Here is a 19,900-nt window from a genome sequence, read left to right as displayed (position 1 = left end):
TTTTTTTTTAACCTCTGTCTTCTTTACCTTTTAAATCTTATGCTAATCACAATGAACACAGTGAAGCCAAAGCTTTCTGATGCCTACACAACCAGTCAATTCACTGGAGAAAACAGAAATTAAAGCTGATCATTATTTTTTGTTTTCTTTAGTTATGGGACAGTTGTGCAGTTATTTTTAAATTAAAAAAGAAACACTAATTATATGTTTAAACTATGTTATATGATTGACTCATACCTAATGTTAACATACATTGAATTCCTGCTATTTGCCAGACACCAAGTACCAGACATTTCCTTCCTTTTTTTAATTTTTTTATTCTTTTTTACTAATTTAGACCTTTATCTCTTAACTGCTGTGTTCATCTTCTAACTGAGCAAACTCTCTCTCTTTGGCTTAAAGACAGCATCAATAATACAAGCATTTACTGAGTATTATGATGCTTTAATATATTAGCTTATTTACTCTTTGTGGAACTGAATCAGAGATAGATAATATTTACTATTATATGTTGTTTTCAAATACTGAAACTAATGCTCCTAGGGGTTAAATTGCCTCCAAATTTCCTAACCAGCAAGTGTTGGGGTTAGGATTTGAACTCACGTGATCAACACAGAGACCACGGTTTTAGTCATGATAGTACCATCCTTTATTTGCTCTTGCCAATTTTTGTCAATTTTTATGTACTTCACAGCATTTAACTTGGGGATCAAGCTAATACTCTAATCCCAGTAGATCATGCTTTCACTTGCACAGGTCACAATGTAAGCTCAAAAGGGCCCTCGTGACTTAGTGCCCTCTTGCTTGCCAGCCTTATTTTTGACTAGTTTCTGTTTCTCCTTTGTTTTCACATAATAAAGAACAATTTGTAGCTTCATTTCCACTCTATACTTGGCCAAACTTCTATGTCTGTGTTCTTATTATACCTGCTTCCCAGAAAACCCTTCCTACTAGTCTTTGCTATAACTCTAATTATTAGTGATTCAACACAGCTGCCATTTTCAGGGAGCTTCTCTAATCATAAGATAAGTGAAAGGCCATTGTACCACACCCAAAATGTCTAACACATTGTGCATGAAAATATTTTAGCATTACTTACATTCACTTTTTTACATGTCCCTCTCTTACTAGACTACGTGTACTAAGAGGAAAATGCTGCTTATTTTCATCCCCACTTTGCTTGGCATGTAAAAGGCATTCAATAATTGAATATTGCCGATGCAGATGAACATTTGATTATAGGAGGAGGCAGAGATGGGAAATCAATCCCACAGTAGCATTCAGTTGTACTCGTGTGCTGTGTCATATCCAATTAAAATGAGAACTTGCTAAAATTCGAACAATTCTGAAAGTAAGTTGTAAGGCTATACCTTTATCTACACTTGGGTAACTCTTTCTGGTTTCTTTCTCTATTCATGTTTTAATTTGATCCTCACAATGAAAGTGTGAGGTAGGCATAATTATTGTCCCCAGACCAGAGAAGAGGAAATTCAGATTTAGAGAACTTGAATGACTTCTCTAAGATCACACTACTAGATGGCAGCTAGAGAACTGAAACCATGCCATCACACTCAAAAACCCTTTCTTTCATAGTGAACATTAAGGTTATTAAAAAATAGTAAACCCCCTCTGAAATATGCATTTATTGAACACCCCTAAACTAAAGCACATTGGTAAATGGCACTTGTTGGGGGGGGGGTGGGAGGAGCAGTTACAATACATATTTGTTCTCTGTGTATTAAAGGAATGTCTTAATTTTGGAATTAATATGCCTATGAGATTATTTTATAACAAGAAGTATATGTTCAATGAATTAATGATTATTCACTAATTTTATTTTCATAATTTAATCTATGGAACATATGTAAGTATATAGAATATGGAACATTTCTTGGCCATCTTCAATATAATTATCAAATTGACTCTTCTATATACTTTCAGGAGATTTTTTGTGTGTTATTTTTAGTAAAAATACATCATTTAAAGCTCAGAAATATATAATGTTTTCATTTTTGTATGGTCTCCTTATATCTTTATCTGAAATAGGCTTTCAACTATAGTGTCCATAAGCTATCCTATCTAATAAAAGACAAAAAGGGTAATTGACTGTACCTTTGCTACGCTTCCCATTGGCTAATCAGGGCGATATGCAAATTAACTGCCAACAAAGATGGCGGCCGGCAGCCATGCATGCAGCTGAAGAGAGCAGGAGGCTTGCTTGCTCCAGTGATGGAGGAAGCCAAGGTTGCCCGCCTGCCATGGCCCGGCTCTGAGCTCTTAAAGCAACTAAGTTTCAATTATAGAGGCTAAACAAACCCCAGATACCTGCTTTCAGCAGGCTGTGGCCTCAGAGCTAGAGTTATAAAAGGTAAATAAATCCCAGTATAAAAAGAAAAAAGAAAAAAAGAGAGGCTGGGAGCTTCAGTTGCCGGCCAGCCTGAAAACGGCCCTCAGCCCCTCACCCAGATTGGCCAGGCACCCCAGTGGGAACCCCCACCCTGATCAGGATCACCCTTCAGGGCAAACCAGCTGGTGCCCACCCATGCACCAGGCCTCTATCCCATATAATAAAAGGCTAAAATGCAAACTGACCCTAACAGCAGAATGACTGGGAATGAGTGGTCACTATGACACACACTGACCACCAGGAGGCAGAAGCTCAATGCAGGAGCTGCCCTCTGGTGGTCAGTGTGCTCCCACAGGGGGAGCTCTGCTCAGCCACAAGCCAGGCTGATGGCTGCCAGTACAGCGGTGGTGGTGGGAGCCTCTTCTGCCTCCTCAGCAGTGCTAAGGATGTCCGACTGCAGTTTAGATCTGCTCCCCGCTGGCAAGTGGACATCCCCCGAGGGCTGCTGGGCCTGCCAGAGGGATGTCTGATTGCCAGCTTAGGTCCAATCCCCTGGGGAGCAGGCCTAAGCCAGCAGGTGGTCATCCCCAGAGGGGTTCCAGACTGCAAGAGGGCACAGGCCAGGCTGAGGGACCCCCTCCCCGCCACCAGTTTTTTGTGCACTGGGCCTCTAGTCTATAATAATAAAAGTGTAATATGCTACTTAGACTGGACAGACGGACAACCTTCCAGACATCCTTCCGGATGACCTTTCGGATGAAGCCACAGCTGTGAGGGCCGAGCCCCTTGTACGAATTTCGTGCATTGGGCCTCTAGTAATACAATAAAGGTATTAACTTGTTTACTAAAAAAGCCCTAGTTCATTCCCACAAACATTTATTGAGGGTTTCTTATGTGGGACCTACGGTAGGCCAGGAACTGTGTTCTGTGATACGTTGGGATAACAAAAATGGAGAGACCCATACTCCTTTATATTTTCATTCTGATGGTTCTGAAATTATACTTTTTTACCACTTTTAATTCCGAAACACTTTCAAATCTAATCTTTTGTCATGTTTAAATGAGGCTTTAATATTCTTAAATATCTGCCACTAGTAGATTACAGTGCAGGAAAGTCACAGGAAATGAATTTCACTTCTCAACATCACAAACATTTGGAATTACAAAAAGTCCATGGATGAGTATCACAGGTAAGAAAAGTACCCCCAAAAAACGTTTGCTTTAAAAATAACAAAAAAGTTTAAAAATTGATTTTCCCCCAAGTCTAAATAATTGTGGTCTAGCCATCAGAGTAAAGGCTTCATTGGCTCATTCCTTTGATAAGAATTAGTTCATGTCAAACTGTATACCCAAGTGTGTGTATAAAGCATCACACACAAGCATACACACCCACAAAGAGAGACACACATCCGGGTTTTTGTTGTTCTATACACTTTTCATATCCACGTTCTAAGTCTGCCAGCTGCCCTTTACATTTGGAAAGCTACTTCTTTGGAGGCAGGACATTTTCTTCAAAGATGCCCTGGTTGAGGACATTCCCTGATGGGAAGTGTCTAGCCAACACGAAGGAGGACCCATCCCTTGCAGATGCTCTCTCTACTCCCATCCTCTTTGTATTCTCCCATACCATGGACTGAAGTGTCCAGTCTTAGAGTTGAACCCAGGCTGCTGGAAGCTGCAATTCTTAATTACACTGTACCATGTATCAGCCACCTCCTTTCCTGTCTGACCGTAGGATGCCCAAGCCAGGTTCTCTCTGCGCTGGCTGGGGCTGGACTCCGGGGTGGGCTTGGGGGTCCTCATGCTGGCCAGGGCTCTGAATATTGCTAAGCCTCCTAGATGAGCCCCTTACAGAGCTTCCGCAGGGGTAGGCCGTGCTGCTGGGGGGGGCCTGCGGGCCCTCAGAACCTCATTATTAAACTGTTTGGAAGCTGACTTGCTCCTGGTTAGCTCACAGGCTTCCGGGCTCCCACTGCTTCTGCTCCCTCAAATCTGATTTTTTGAAGGGCATGATTTTAATATATGTGACCAGGGTGCTTAAGTTTTATTTAGGCAAAAGCCCTATGTGTCATGGGGAGTTTAAATGCCAACATATAATTTTGGTGACATTCTACTTGCATCTTCCCAGATGCCAGTAGATGGTAATTGAAAAATCAATGCAACATTCTGTTTTAATTATCTTTCTCCAGACACCGATTATAGTGCTACTTTGTCACCCCTTGGAAAAGTGTTAACTAAGCATTTCCTATGGTCAAAGCACTCAGGTAGGTGTTGATGGTCATAGAAAACAAGTATTCTGAGTCAAATATTTTCTCAATGAGCCTCTCAAACTTGCCTATGACCTTTCTTCTTATTGCAATTTCCAGCTTCTTTCTAGTTGGTTATGTCCCACTTGGCTAACAGTTTTTATTAATTATTCCAGAAACCTTGATAAGCCACTATATATTAGTGTGCTGAGTAACAAATGCTTTGTGATTGGCTGCTTTCTAAATTTTACAATAATCCAATTGTCCTGAAATGGATTGAGGCCATATTAGTTACATGGTCGTCAACAGGCAAGTACTCAAAATCCTTTGAAAATAGTACTAATATCACTTAATAACAGTTAAGCCTATGGAATAATGCTTCATAGCTAAGTTTTTGAGGCCATTGAAATAAAAATTTTACCTAGTCAGTCTTTAAGTTATATGCCTTAAGTATTTTTTCATCAAGATTTTTTAAGAAAACTATATTTTTGGAAGTCATGCCTTTTAGCATGTCTGGAATTCAAGTTTCCTACATTGTTTAAAAAGGGCAAAGATCTCTGAGAAGTCAGATAAGCTGGTAATTGGCCATTCTTTTGTACACCCTGGGAAAGTTGATTTTTGTGAACTTGGCCCTTTACCTTTATTTTTCTGAGAGATCCATGGAAATGGGTAGCAGAATATAAAGTGTGTCGGGGGAAATATTTTATTGGTGAGAAAAAGAGGAAGGATGGTAGTCTCAGGCCCTCAACTTCAAAATATTAAAAAAATTTTAAAAATATTTTTATTGATTTTTAGAGAGAGAGGGGAAGGAAGAGGAAGAGATAGAAATATCAATGATGAGAGAGAATCAATGATTGGCTGCCTCCTGCACACCCCCTTCTGGGGATCCAGCCCGCAACCCAGGTATGTGCCCTTTGACAGGAATCAAACCCTGGTCCCTTCAGTCCGCAGGCCAACGCTCTATCCACTGAGCCAAACCAGCTAGGGCTCAAAATATTTTAATTAAATAATAAAGAGGGAGGAAATGGTGAATTGAGTAAGAACATTGGTTCAGTCCATACTCTTTATTTAATAGTTGGATGGTCTTAGGAGAAAGTATTAAAACTCCCTATCTCTTGGTGTTCTCATATGTAAAACGGGAAGGGGTTGTGATTTAAATTACAGGGCAAATGCTCAGCCTAGTGGCTAGTCCATGATAGGCACTCAACAAATGTTACTTAGCAGTACTCATCTGCCCCTTCCTCTTCACCATTGTTACACAAGAGGGAATTGGGGTCAGAATTTTGACCCTCTCCCACCGTCAAAGTTTCCCCGAAGGAGCAATGCGGCCAGGATCTTAGTGGAGAAAATGCTGAGAGAAAATCGTTCACAGTCTGTGTGAGGGAAAGAAACAGGATGTGGTCTCAGTGAACATTTTAGAAACCCAATATGGCAGGGTTTCTTCCTTCTCTAGCAGCCAGAACAAACAGAAAGTTTCTGAGTACAGGAGAAAATAATACTACAAGTTCTATAAAAAGATACATTATGTCAAAACAAAGAGACATTCCTGAATGCTTAGTGGAATTGATTCAACAAAGTAGATATACTGTAAAAACAAAACAAAATTATAAAAAACACACAACAGAATAAAACAACAACAACATACTATTAGAAACTTTCTGATTTATGAGATCTCATTAAGATTCGATAGAATATGTTATCTATTTATGTGGAGGAAGGAAATGCGAAACAGGAACAATTTGAAATCAGAAAGCATTGCATGAGAAAAAAATATGATTGCTTAATTGAAACTAGATGCATTTCAAAAACAACAAATAAGATGCATTAGAAAACTGATTTTTAGATGTCAAATCAAAGGAATTCAACCAGACTCAGATGAAATAGTGTAAAGAAAATAAAAGGGGAAAATGAGAAAAATTAAATACAGATAAGACAATAACCCAATCAAAAACAAAGATCAGAAGCAATAATTACATAAATTATTTTTTCAAGAAAAACATCGCTAGGATGGCAAAAAATCCAAAGTTACAGATTGATACATTTCAATAAGTATCAAGAACAAGAAAATTGAAGACATAACTAAATCTATTTAAATAAAAATGTTTAAAATTTAATGATAAAAAAAAAAGTTGTACTAGCAGCCAGGAAGATAAGTAAACAAAAAGGCAATGACTGATTTACAGCAAATGAATTAAATATTGTGAGTAATTAACAATTATCATGAATCAAAAAATGATTTTATCATCAAATATTGGAATTATTTGAGGGGAGAAAAACTATAGTGAATGTCTCTTGTTACTCAAATAATTTCAATATTCTTTCATCCAACAATTATTATGTAAAAGTTTGAATATATGTGGCAGGCATTGTGTAATGAAATGGATTTATCGGTAATTCGCTTTATATTTTTACGTTTCCAAAACCTTCATATTGAAAACATTACAAAGGAAAATAAAAGCAAAAAAGGAAATTTATACTAGTAAGTAAAGGGAGAGGAGAGATAAGAGAGACCAGGGTGTTTAACATCTAAACATTCACGCTCAGAAGAACGGGCAGCTCCTCTTTTCATTGGGCTACTTCATACTGATTTCCAAAAGCAAGTCTTTCCCCTTGTCATCCAGCAATCTCACAAGGGCATGGGGTCCAAGGCCAAGGGCAGGGTTTCACAATGATGATGCCCTTCAAACCTTGGAAGCATCTTCACATATCATCTCCCCTCTCTGCCACTTTTCACACCATCACCGTTCCAAAGAGGTCACGGGGACTCTTCTTTTACTATTTCTTCTGAGACAAGGCTGTTGTAGTTGTTGACTCCATATTCTTGGGTGACCCATTTCTCTTCTCTGGGCTTTAATTTCTTCCTCCCTGAGAAATAGATGGAACTGGTCCAGGTGTACAACTGTTTCTAATTTGCATGTAGTTTATGGATTATGGCAGTGATTTGCAACATGGACTACCATTGGAATTCTGTGGGGACTTTGTTAGTGTGTGTTTGTGGTTTTTCTTTATTTGTTTGTTTTGTTGTTGTTTTTTATGACACTGATGCCTGTTTCTTATCCCAAGATTCTAATATATATGGCCTGGAGTAAGGTCAGTCCTTCAGGATTTTACAAGTGATCTGGTAGAGAGCCATGGAACTAATTTATTGGGCACCAAGAAAGGACATCCATGTAAAAGAGTATACAGTAAGGAGAAGTTGGATTATAGTAGCAAAAACTACTTTATTTGCTTTTAGAGGGAACCATCTGCGTAGAAAAAATACCTAAAACATTAAGAACTTTTACAAAATAGTCAGGTTCCCTAAAAGGAGTCTTTTGTGCCAGGGAAGGCAGTTGTCTTAAAAGGATTCTCTCTGGGCATCCCAAGTCCGGGGTCAAGCCATGTGAGTGAGCCAACCCAATAGACTTCCAATAACTGCCCTCCTAATCAGACATCTGACTACAATTACTCGAGTGACCCAAGCAAGAGGAGCTCAGTAAGTACCTCCCAAATTCCTGACCCTTATCAGTAAGTACCTCCCAAATTCTTGACTAAAATAAAAATTGTTGTTTTAAACAATGTTTTGGAGGCATTCATTTAACCATATATTAAGTAGTCCAGATTAGAAAACCATACTTCTACCTTTCTGATTAAAAAAATATGGCAGGAAAAATTAATTTCTTAAATCATGTTTATCGCAAAGAACAAGCTTGTCAGAGAAATATTCTAGACTGACATTTTTTTCAAGTTTTAAGTGGCTCATAACTGACTAAATTAAATGAATTCCCGTTTTCATATAATGCCTTGGTATCCCACTTTGTAAGCCAGCCATCTGCCCCTTGTGCTCTCCCCTCCTCCTTTCTTTCTGACAGTCTTTGCCATTTGTGGTGCCCCAAGGAAAACATCCCTCAGATTTCATTCAACTAATATTGGTTAACTTTTATGTAACTAATAAAGTTTTCCCATGGATCTGGCCCTTAAACCATCATTTGTAGGGGTTAAATAAATGTTATTAAATTTGGCCAACTTATCTTTTTTTTCTTGAATTCAGACAAATATACTTAGAGGTATAGAAAATTTTATAGTTAAATATATAATTATTCCTATAGTTACAAACATATAGTTACCCAGGGTGCAGATAAAGTTTTGGCAATGACATTACCAATCCTTTTCATTAGATATTCAGCACAAAGTAAGGCATGTACTTGCTATGTAAACATATAAAGAACAAAAGGCTGTCAAATTGATCTAAAAAATACATACAATCTATATATTTTGGGCAGAAAACATGTATCATTATAAGACATAATGAATACATCTAATTAGGATATGGAATAAATAGGCATGGCACATTCCGTTAGAGAAGGTTTAATAGTCTTAAGAATTAGTCTCTGGTGTCATACTGTCTGGGTTCAAGCCCAGCCTCAGCCCTTGTGGTAGAGACTGAAAACCATTCACCAAATATATCTTTTTTTCCGCTCTGAGCTTATTTATCAGCATTTTTTGCTGTTAGGATTATTATATATCTGCATTCTTGACAATAGAATGAAGTGATATGCAACATCCTGGTCAGTCCCATATAGCCTTCTCCTTGCATTGTCTGTATGTCATCTTTTAAGATGATCTTGGAAAACATGTGTTTAATTTTGACATAACTTTTATCAGCCTGGTTTTACGAATTACTGTGTGGAAGAGAGTTCCCCACCTCACCCCAAACTCACCACTGACCTGAGACTGCAATGGGTTATTACTATAGGTATATTTTTTAGATATTATCTGTAGACATTCTTTCAAAATGTTAGGTTTATATATTACTGTAGCCACGGAGCCCTAATATAAACCCTTAGTATCACTGTGACCTTGAGAAAAATTAAAATTTCAGTGCCTCAGTAGCCTCATGTATAAAATGACCATAATAACACCTCCTTATGGGGTTGCTAAAAGAATCAAATGAAGTAGTAAATGTTGAGTATTTAGAACAAAACATGATTTACTGTAAACATCATGAAATCTTAGCCATCATCATCATTATGAGTATTCAGCATGTAGAAGACCTAATTGTAAGAATAGTCTTAACACTAAGGATTACTTTTTATGGTTTACTTATTAAATTAAAAAATACTAGTACTTATTTTATTTATTTATAAATAAAGTATCAAATTAAAGTATCAAATACCTACTTTGTATGTAGTGTAGTTAGGAACTGAAGATATAACATTGAATTTAACAGATACCTTTGCCCTCAAAGAGCATGTTCTTCAATGAAGAAAACAAATAATTACTCCACAATTGCAGGACAATGGGATAAGTCTCATATTCAAGGTAGGGGAGGATGAAGTGGAAGCATGAATGTAGGGCACTTAATGAAATCCAAATCCAGAGGACAAGATCTTAGTGAGAATTACCCAGGGCTTATCCAGTTAAAGAAGTGCTTTGGGGGTTCTACATGGAGGAGAAGAGAATACATGCAGAAGGAAAAGCATGTGCCCAACCAGGAGGTAAGAGGAAGCATGGTAGAATCTTAACAGTAGCTGAAGCAATGTGAGCATGTGAAGGGAGAGAGGGGTATGGAGAAAGATGAGATCAAAAGGGGAGCAGAGCAGAGAAAAGACCATGTAGAGCAGTGGTTCTCAACCTTCCTAATGCCGCGACCCTTTAATACAGTTCCTCATGTTGTGGTGACCCCCAACCATAAAATTATTTTTGTTGCTACTTCATAACTGTAATTTTGCTACTGTTATGAATTGTAATGTAAATGTCTGATATGCAGGATGCATTTTCATTGTTACAAATTGAACATAATTAAAGCATAGTGATTAATCACAAAAACAATATGTAATTATGTATGTGTTTTCCGATGGTCTTAGGAGACCCCTGTGAAAGGGTCGTTCAACCCCCAAAGGGGTCGCGACCCACAGGTTGAGAACCGCTGATGTAGAGACTTCAGTGCTGTGCCAAAGCCTTTGTGTTTAAATGAAAGAGGACTGACATGACAAGATTAGGCTTCTAGAAATTAAACTGTCTGCAATCTGAGAATGGATTGGCAAAAACAAATGTGTTCCTCTGTATATTAGCAAAACTATTAGGAGGCCAGGTGATGGAAGATGGTACAGGTGGTAAATCTATGGGTCTGGGAAACTGATGTTTGTGAGAGTAGGTATGAGAGTAGGTAGGATGAGTCACAAATAGTATCCAGGTTTATAATTAGGCTACTCAGTTTATAATTAGACTTATTGTTGTTAATGCTCACCCTAGGATATTTTTCCCATCGATTTTTTTAGAGAGAGTGAAAGGGAGGGAGGGAGAGGGGGGGAGAGAGAGAGAGAGAGAGAGAGAGAGAGAGAGAGAGATTGAGACACATAGATTGGTTGCTTCCCACATGCACCCTGACTGGGCTGGGGTCAAACCTGCAACCCAGGTACCTGCCCTTGACCAGAATCAAATACACTATCCTTCAGTGCACCAGCTGATGCTCTACCCATTGAGCCACAATGGCTAGGGCATGGCTGGCAGCATTTGAGGGGACTCCCCAAGACAGTTTTGTTGCTTTTAAGTTTGCAGCATGTAGTGGATTTCAAAATGGAGATAATGAGTTAAAACCCAGGCACTAATTCATGTTCAGAAGGCAAATCTGCAAGTATTGTCTATTTGCCCAAATGAGTGGTGTAAAAGGCAAAGAAGAGGCAAATTTAAGTTCAAGAAATGTGACTTATGTAATGTTTATATGTTTATTTAGCTGACGGAGCCACTCGGAGTAAAGTGGACTTGAATGAATATTTATTAGGGTGATTTAATAAAGGAGAAGATTCCTGCATTCTAAAAGGTATTTTAGTGATAATCTCATATTGGAAAATCTCTTCTTAGTTTTCATCATCACTACATAGAAATTGGAAGCTTTAAGAGAACTACTTAATAAAACCCTGCTTTAAAAGAGAGAAAATCAATGTAATTGATCTGAAGATTGATAGAAAATAGATCGTAGTCACCTTGAAAGGGCTTTTCATTGCTACTTTATGGGATAAGTTCTTTAATTTTTTTTCTTATTTAGCAAATATTTATGACAAATTATTTTTCTGATTATACAACTAATACTTATTAAAAATTTGGAAGATGTTGAAAAGTTAATAGAAAAATTCTAAATACTTGAAGGCAATTTTTAATATTTTGTGTGTATTTCCTTCTAATACTTTTAATATGGTTACAAATTACTCTACAAAATTATCAATACAATTGTATATCTTGTTCTTATTCATTTTTCTATTTCAAAGTATATCTTTAAGTCATTAAATATTCTTTGAAAATTCAAAATATTAGAACTGATGATACTTTATTTTTTAATGTATTTTTATTGATTTCAGAGAGGAAGGGAGAGGGAGAGAGAGAAACATCAATGATGAGAGAGAATCATTGATCAGCTGCCTCCTGCACACCCCCTACTGGGGATTGAGCCTCAGCCCAGGCATGTGCCCTTGACCGGAATCGAACCTGGGACCCTTCAGTCCACAGGCTGATGCTCTACCCACTGAGCCAAACCAGTTGGGGCAGAACTGATGATACTTTAAATGTGGATTCATTCCTCTGTTGGATATAATAGGGATTCTAATTATTCTTCATTACAAAAAACTCAGATGGCCTTTATACCTGATATAAGAATCCTGTGTTTTTAGAAGTGAAATTACTTGGTTGAAAATTATGCATAGGTGATGTTCAAGATCACTTTGTTATTTGTTAGTGGTATTGCATGGAAATTTTATTCCAGAACCTAAGCTAAATGGAACATTTCAACCACCTTCTTCTGCATGTTGTTTTCTGTTTATTAAGTGAGCCTTATAACCACTGATTGTTCAAAATAGATACCATGAGTTTTTGTGCTGGTAAAATGCTACATTTCCCCCTTAAATTTGCTTTGAGTGAAGATATAAAAAATACATATCTTTGTAATTCTCTAAAATGGTACTATTTATTCCCACCAATGCTCGGATCAGTGTGGAAACCTTGACGCGCAGCTCTCTCCATAGCTTTAATGTACTTTATTCTACATGACATTGGAAGGCAGTGTCAATTATGATGAATCATGAAGCTCACAACTAATGATACATTTAAAGCCAATTCATTTGTCTCTTTGATCATGTAAATGTATTGGCATTCACCAAGCCTGCCATGATAGGACATTATAGCTACTTTGGAGTCATTTCATTGTACACTTATATATCAGTACAGCTGCCACTAATGTTTACACGTCCATGTGCTACACTTCCTCATGATATTTTTGCAGAGGTTAATGCTCGTGCACAGTAGATATATTTATTACAGAGGCAATAACAGACCCACAGGAGACATTACAGCTCTTAAGAGATCAGTGCCTATGATTAGTCCCATTTTATCCTATCTCCTTCTAACTCTGTTTAGCTGATGAGCCCCCTTTTTTAAATTTCTCGTTCACATTGAAACTATTTGGCTACATTCTAATGGTAAAATTATTCTTATACCTATAAGTTTTATGTTTTATAAAATATTTTGTTTGCCTGTAAGCAATCTATTTCTCTAGTACTTGCTCCTTCACTTTGAAGTTGTGTCTCTGTTCTTGCTAATCCACCTTTAATAGTAGTCTAGACAATAATCTACTATTACACAGGAAATATTTCATATCTTGCAAATGTTTTAGCTATTGTGCAATAGTAAGTGATAGCACAGCATACAATGTTATTCCCTAGATCAACACCTTGCAACATAATTTACAGAGAGGCTTTCTCTTCAAGAAAAATTCTCACTTGCAATTCGTGTTTAGTCTGTTTTCTCTATCTTATCCTTAACAGCTGGGTTATATCTGCTTCCACAGAAATGTGTTAATGTATGTTTAATACCAATAGCAAAAAAAGAACTTTGAAAACTGAAAAGAGCCTTACATTTAAGTTTAAAGTAATCTGCCAAATAATTTTTAAAATTTTATTTAATTTTTTTCCTGTCATCATTTATCCCCCCTATATCCTCTTCCACCTCTCCCCTCTTCCCGCCAACAATCATCACACTGTTGTCAATGTCCATGAGTTCTTTCTATTTTTTTTCTCTTTGTTGCTCAATAATTTTTAAGTTGATCACCGATTGGTGATCACACCATTAATAATGAACAAAGATTATAATGAGTTAAGGCTCAGTCTACAGAAATATAGCAAAGATAATCATTTTTGTTTAAATCATAACTGAATCCCTAGCATTAATTATTTGTCCTGGACAAATTTACTTTAAGTAGAGATTGTATTTTATCCATGGTTTCTGAGGCCGGTGTGTGAAGACAGGAGTTCCATTCTTTCTACAACCTTATCAGTTTCACTCTGCGGGAAGGTCTTCAACCTTGCCAAGTCACATCCTCTGAGATCACATGCTGAGTCAGGAAGATTGTTGTGATATTAAACCAGTCTCATTCCTCAGAAGCCACTCCATTTTTGCTCAAATTGGAAGGACTATTGGCCAATGGGGGCATTACTCACAGACTATTTGTCAGGCCAGCTGTATTGATGTCCACCCGCTACCTATGAGGCAATGTCTCTGGATACTGAGTCACAGGGGAGGGGTGAGCACTTAAGCAATTACAAACCTGCAGATGTTAGCAAGGGAGGTCTCATTCACTCAGAATCACCATAGAGCATTTTTTTAATACCAATAAGAATAAAGGTATGGCTGAGTTCTGAGTTGTGGAATTGTATTGAAAGATGATGCTCTACCCAATGACCTCAATACCGAGCAGGAGTGTTAATGTGAAAATGGTTTTCTCACCTCGCTTTGGTGTTAGCTATCAATGATGGGTGAACTCGCCCTATTTTAAAAACCATGAGAGTCCCAATGGATTGTTTGGTTCCCCATGCCAACAGGAAACACTTAGTGATGGCACAGCTCACCAAAACCCCCAAACTAACTTTATGTTACTTGTTTACATAAAAGATATTTAAAAGCCCATTGTATTCAATTTTCAATTGTACTCTTTCAGCTAAAGGTAGCTAGACTGGAATCAATCATGATAATATTAATGGATTTTGTAGCCAGAAAAGTATCTCCCTATAATCTATATCAATATATTGGTAAATGTCCTTATTTATCTCATACACATTTTGTACTGAACTATGATAGGGCTATATTTTTGATATATTTAAACCTCACTATTATTTTAACACCAATGTGAAAAAACAAAGCACCCTGTAAACTAGATTATATTTCGCACAAATAACACACTGAGAGTAGTGAGGCCATTTTATCCATAACAAGAATAGTTTCCTTTTTAAAGGCGGGCCACTCTTTACACTTAGCTCAAAGCAATACTATACAGGTAGCAGTTCCCTGAAAGATAAATGGCCTTTCACATGCTGAGGATTGGGTGCTATATTCCTTCTGTCTGTGAGGGGACCTTTTCCTAATGCAGGATTCTAATAAGAAGCACTGATTTCAGTTCAGCATATACAAACCTACAAGCTCTGGTGGCAGGGGCAGGGGGCGGGGTAAATAATGGAATGACTGTAAGTCTAAGCTCATTGACTCACAAAGGCAGAGTTTCTTCTTGGGAAGCAGTGTGGGTGTGAGTAAAAGGGTGGGGGCGGGGGTGGATTCTCTGATGTTACTAATCCAATTCCTGATAAGACAAGTAAATTAGTCCTTCCAAAAATGTATGTCCTTACTATTTTCTGAGACCTGGTGAAATGCTTGGTGCCAGAAAATGTGTTTGTTTTCATATACCATCTACAGGATAGGTGGCTGAGGTATAGCAACAAATTCCATGTGGACATTGTTGTTGTTTGTTTCTCCTTGGGAAATATGAAGAAGATGAGAGGCAAACAAATGATACTTGTCGTATGAGAGCAAACTATTTTTAATCTCATTAAGACATATACAACTTTCAAACAGCTTCCAAATTGGGAGACCGCATCATGAAGCATTTGACATTTGTCCAGTTAAAACTATTGACTCATGCTTTCTTTGCTCCCCCCGCAAATTACTACAGTGCCACAGCTGATCTGACTGTATTTTCCATTTCTTATAAATAGCCACAAGAAAAGTATTAATTATCCTTGTACGATTTAATGCACCAACTGCCTTAACCTTTCAGGTTTTCTTAAACGCCAGCATAACAAGGCATATCCATGGCAGCAAATGTGATTTATGACAGGAATCTTTAATTTCTGTTTTTAAATATGTTACCCACCGATCTGCATACATTTAAATTCGCCTGCAACACTTTTCTCTGTCTTGAGGCTGTTGTTTAATATTCAAGGATGATTTTTGTCCACATACATTTTGGTCTATGTCACCTCAGATTAAATTATTACTGTTTGCAGCCTTTTCAGAGCAGGCCTCAGGCCCTTATTTACAAGAATCAATGAAACAGTAATGAAAATCCATTTTTCATACTATCAGCTCTGGCCTGCTTTTATTTAGTTAGCTGTGTCTAAGCAAGCAATTCATTTTGTGCAAATGTCATGTAGAGAAAAAAGGATGAGCCGCGAAAGGGTTAATCATGAAATAAGACCTAAGCTTTCTCCCATATAAAAAGCGTCCGTAATGTTAAAATTTTTTTAAAAAGCCCTTCTTAATATATGCAAAGTAATGTATATTGACACATAAGCAAGGCTTTTCATGATGAATATTGAAATATATATGCAAAGCACAGGAAATGTGTAACATGTTATAGATCTTTCAGTGTACATTTAGAGGAAATGAACCATTTATATTCTACAATTTAGTGAATACCTACTGTTTATTGGTACAGAGCACATAGGAGTATATTTGTCTTAGTAATTTATTTAGGTAAATATATTTATTCTTCTAGGGGTCCTTGTGCTTTTCTTGGTTCTATAGTAGTAGACATAAATATTTAACAATGCATTGTCTCAAATGTTATTCATGTAATTTATCAGCGAAAACAGTGGAGTTGTAATAACTTTTAAGTCTGCATGCACCTTCTCTTAAACCTGAGATTGATTTAGAATGCGCAAAACTGGGCTGGATTTTTTTCCTACTGCCGAGGAGAATTATTTACTAGTAATAACCAAGAGAAGCTAAACTAGTCTGGCTACCAAAGGAACAAGGCTCATTTACCGGTTTTTGAATCAGCTTTCTTAAGCAAATACTTTGGCAATAAAAGAAAAGGGGTTAGTGAGAGAAGCAAGCATTTAATTGCTATGAATATATTTCCCTATATTTGCTGACCTACCCACTTTTCTTTATACAGAGATGTAGACACAGAAATATACATATATATTACCCCCTGTGGGTAGTCCTCTGGGGAATGTCTTCTAAATTTTAATGTCCTTGGCTATAAGATGTCAGTTCAAATCAAGGCTGAGATCTTGTAAAAGGGACTGTCCACTTTTTAATATCACAAAAGAAATGAATAGAGACGGAAAGCATTTGGAGTCTTCTTGATCTTTGATGTGGACTTTCTTGGAAACACATTTTATAGACTCACAATCCGGATTTTTCTATTTGTACTTTTTTCCCTATTACATTTGGTTTCTTAATTTCTGTTTCCTATGTTTGGTGATCAAATTTCTAATACTGGTGTAATGTGCAGATCTGAAAACTTGCTGATTTGATAGTTTTAATTATATTTTTAAAGCAGTAATTTTCTACTGAGCTACAGCAGAAAATGTCTGCACTATTATCCCGAAGCTGAATCTGAACAGTGGATTCCATACTGCCAGTGTTCATATAGGTCCAGGCAGAGACTGGTAATGGAACAGGTCACTGTAAACTAATCAAACATGAAACCAGAACATCTAGTCAACCCCAGTTACCAAGTTGTACTCACCTCCTCAGGTGCTGTTATCTATTACAGTTGCACACAGAGCAGTTTTGATCCAATATTAAAGTGTTATATGTTAAAGAATAGGAAGAGCACATTCCATATGAATTATCAGAGTCTGAATTATTCTGGAAGACTGATCATTAATACATTTTATTGTTAAATGAATGTCGTTAGCTCAAGTCTGATAAAAATGAAAATTAATTGCCTGGTTAATGGTGGTAGTAAATAAGTTGATATTTTTTATATATTTGGTTATAGAATCAGCCCACCATTGGCTTGTTTTCATATACTGACATTTATAAAAGGTGCCAATGACTAAAAGGTTTCCTACCAAACAATGCGTTTTTGAAATCTCAAAGTATTTAAGATAAGGGGAGTAAAAGCACACAGCTTTACTTTTAAAGTTTGAAAGCAATCTATTTGGGTTTCATTTATCCTAACAATCCACATAAACTTTTTCACTTACATATTTTTGAATACATATAATTGCATTACAAATCCAACCTTCATATGAAAGACAAAGAGGTAAAGATTATATTTGGAAGGCAGTCCCTGAATGATAATCTCCCATTTACAAATGATCAGTGAGACTTAAGACCTGTTTTCCATATGATGAGATATGGCTCATCTATTTTACATTACACCTATAAAATTTTGGTGAAAACTTAGAAAATGCCAATGTTATATATTAAGTTTAAAAAAGAGAGAACTCTGTAATAGTCGCTTAGTTGTATACTGATTTACAAAATATAGGAGACGAGGTGTTGAAAAGATGTATACAAAAATTTTAACATCTGATTTCTCTGCTGGATGGGATTTAAGATTGCTTCTTTTTTTAAATCTTTGTATACTTGTATAATCTAAATTTCATAGAATGACTGCAGTCTAGATGGTATTTTTATAATGGGAAGAATATTTTTTAATAGAAATGAGGTGAGTAAGGGATACCTCTATAAGAAGGAGCAAGGTACCCAAAGGGGGCTCAAAACCAGAGCACCCCTCCCACCCAAACAGGGTGTTATTTTTTCCTTCCCTGTTCTTTGCAATGGAATTTATCCCCATAAGATATTTATTTAATTCAGAAACATTATCTTTTAAAATTTCTCTGAGGAAATTTAGAAGAGGCAGTAATAATTAGATCAAAATTATTGCTTCCTTCCTAAGACCTAACTTAGGTCAGCTGTGTGAACAGATGGGGAGTTTGGTGGTAGGGTCTGAGCATGGGTAAAGGAGGCCAGCACTGTGAAGAGTAGACTTGGGTGCCAGGCCATACTGAGATAAGATTTGGGATGGAATGAATGTGTTGGAACCCTTTTTTTTTATTGTGTAAAAAAAATTACTAAATCCCACTCTTTTCTATTTCCTCATCTGTAAAATGGTGTTAATTTAGTACCCACACCACAGAGTTGTGGTTACAAAAAAAATAATACCTTTAAAGCATTTATAATTATTCTTTCACATAGTAAGAGCTTAAAATTGTTAGCTATGGAAAGTATATCAAAGTACTTAGGTATCAGTAGGAAGGTATATCTCCAATTGGAGATATATGCAGAACGGGAGGTTTAAAGGTGTGGTTTTATTTTAAATTAAATATTCTAAAAAGATATTGAAACAGTTTTGGATCCAAGAAAGGGAGGATGGGAGAGTAATTATCTTCATTATCCTCCTCATTCTCCTGTTCCCCAAGTAGCAGGGGTCCTGCTGTCAAGAACCAAGGCTAGTATGATTAACATTGATTAAATAGTATGATTTATCTGTGGGTTAGCCTGGGAACCTAACAGCTATATTCTATAGAAAAATATGTTCCTGGTGACAAATAGCCATCTACAAATGAACATTTGAAATATACTCTTTTACAAATTGACCTTCATATTTTATTATATCTTATTTTCCATTTACTTAACAAATGCATTTTAAAATGGCATTGATATATAGTCAATTGTAAGCTAGAGAATCAATAAGAAATAAGCAAATAAGAATCAGGGAATATAGTGTCAAAAGAATTTCTCAGAATAAATATTGGTTAACAAGTGTTCTCAATGAGCAAAAGCCAGAAAATATTTATTTTTATTGTTTGTTTTTGTCAGCTCTAGCTTAGCATTTAGAAAATTAACTGTGTTTATGAATATATTCTATTGTATTGCCCACATCTCATAAACTTAAAGTTGAGAAAGTAACATTTCATAACAAATAGCCATCTACCTGATACCTGAAGATGAATCAGTGCCTGACTGATGCACTTACATTAAAAACTGGACAAAATATTTTAGTCAACATACTTAGTAAATAGAGAGAAGGGCAAAATAAAAGAAAAATATGTACATCCTTGTTTTTTGTGAATTACCCTGTCATAGCACAGAATGTTACAAGCATAGACAAAAGTAGCTATGCTTCCAAGAGAACAAGAGGAGGAATTAATTCATCTCAAGCATATTCAAATTCCATCAATGATTTATGACCATTTATGAGAAAAAGGAAATATCAATTTCTAAACTTATATTTAATATTTACAAATATGTAAATTAGGCTGTCTCA

At 36.5% G+C, this 19,900-nt stretch overlaps 1 pseudogene; it reads right to left on the bottom strand.

Annotated features, from left to right (window-relative positions):
• Positions 1-3,830: 3,830 nt before the first annotated feature.
• The window catches only part of LOC106696855, a 66,203-nt pseudogene continuing 50,133 nt past the window's right edge, over positions 3,831-19,900 (bottom strand).

The sequence above is a fragment of the Myotis lucifugus genome, unplaced genomic scaffold (assembly GCF_000147115.1).
Source record: "Myotis lucifugus unplaced genomic scaffold, Myoluc2.0 scaffold_32, whole genome shotgun sequence".
NCBI lineage: Eukaryota > Metazoa > Chordata > Mammalia > Chiroptera > Vespertilionidae > Myotis > Myotis lucifugus.
Note: the sequence above shows the minus strand (reverse complement) of the source record. Positions and strands in the feature narration are given on the sequence as shown.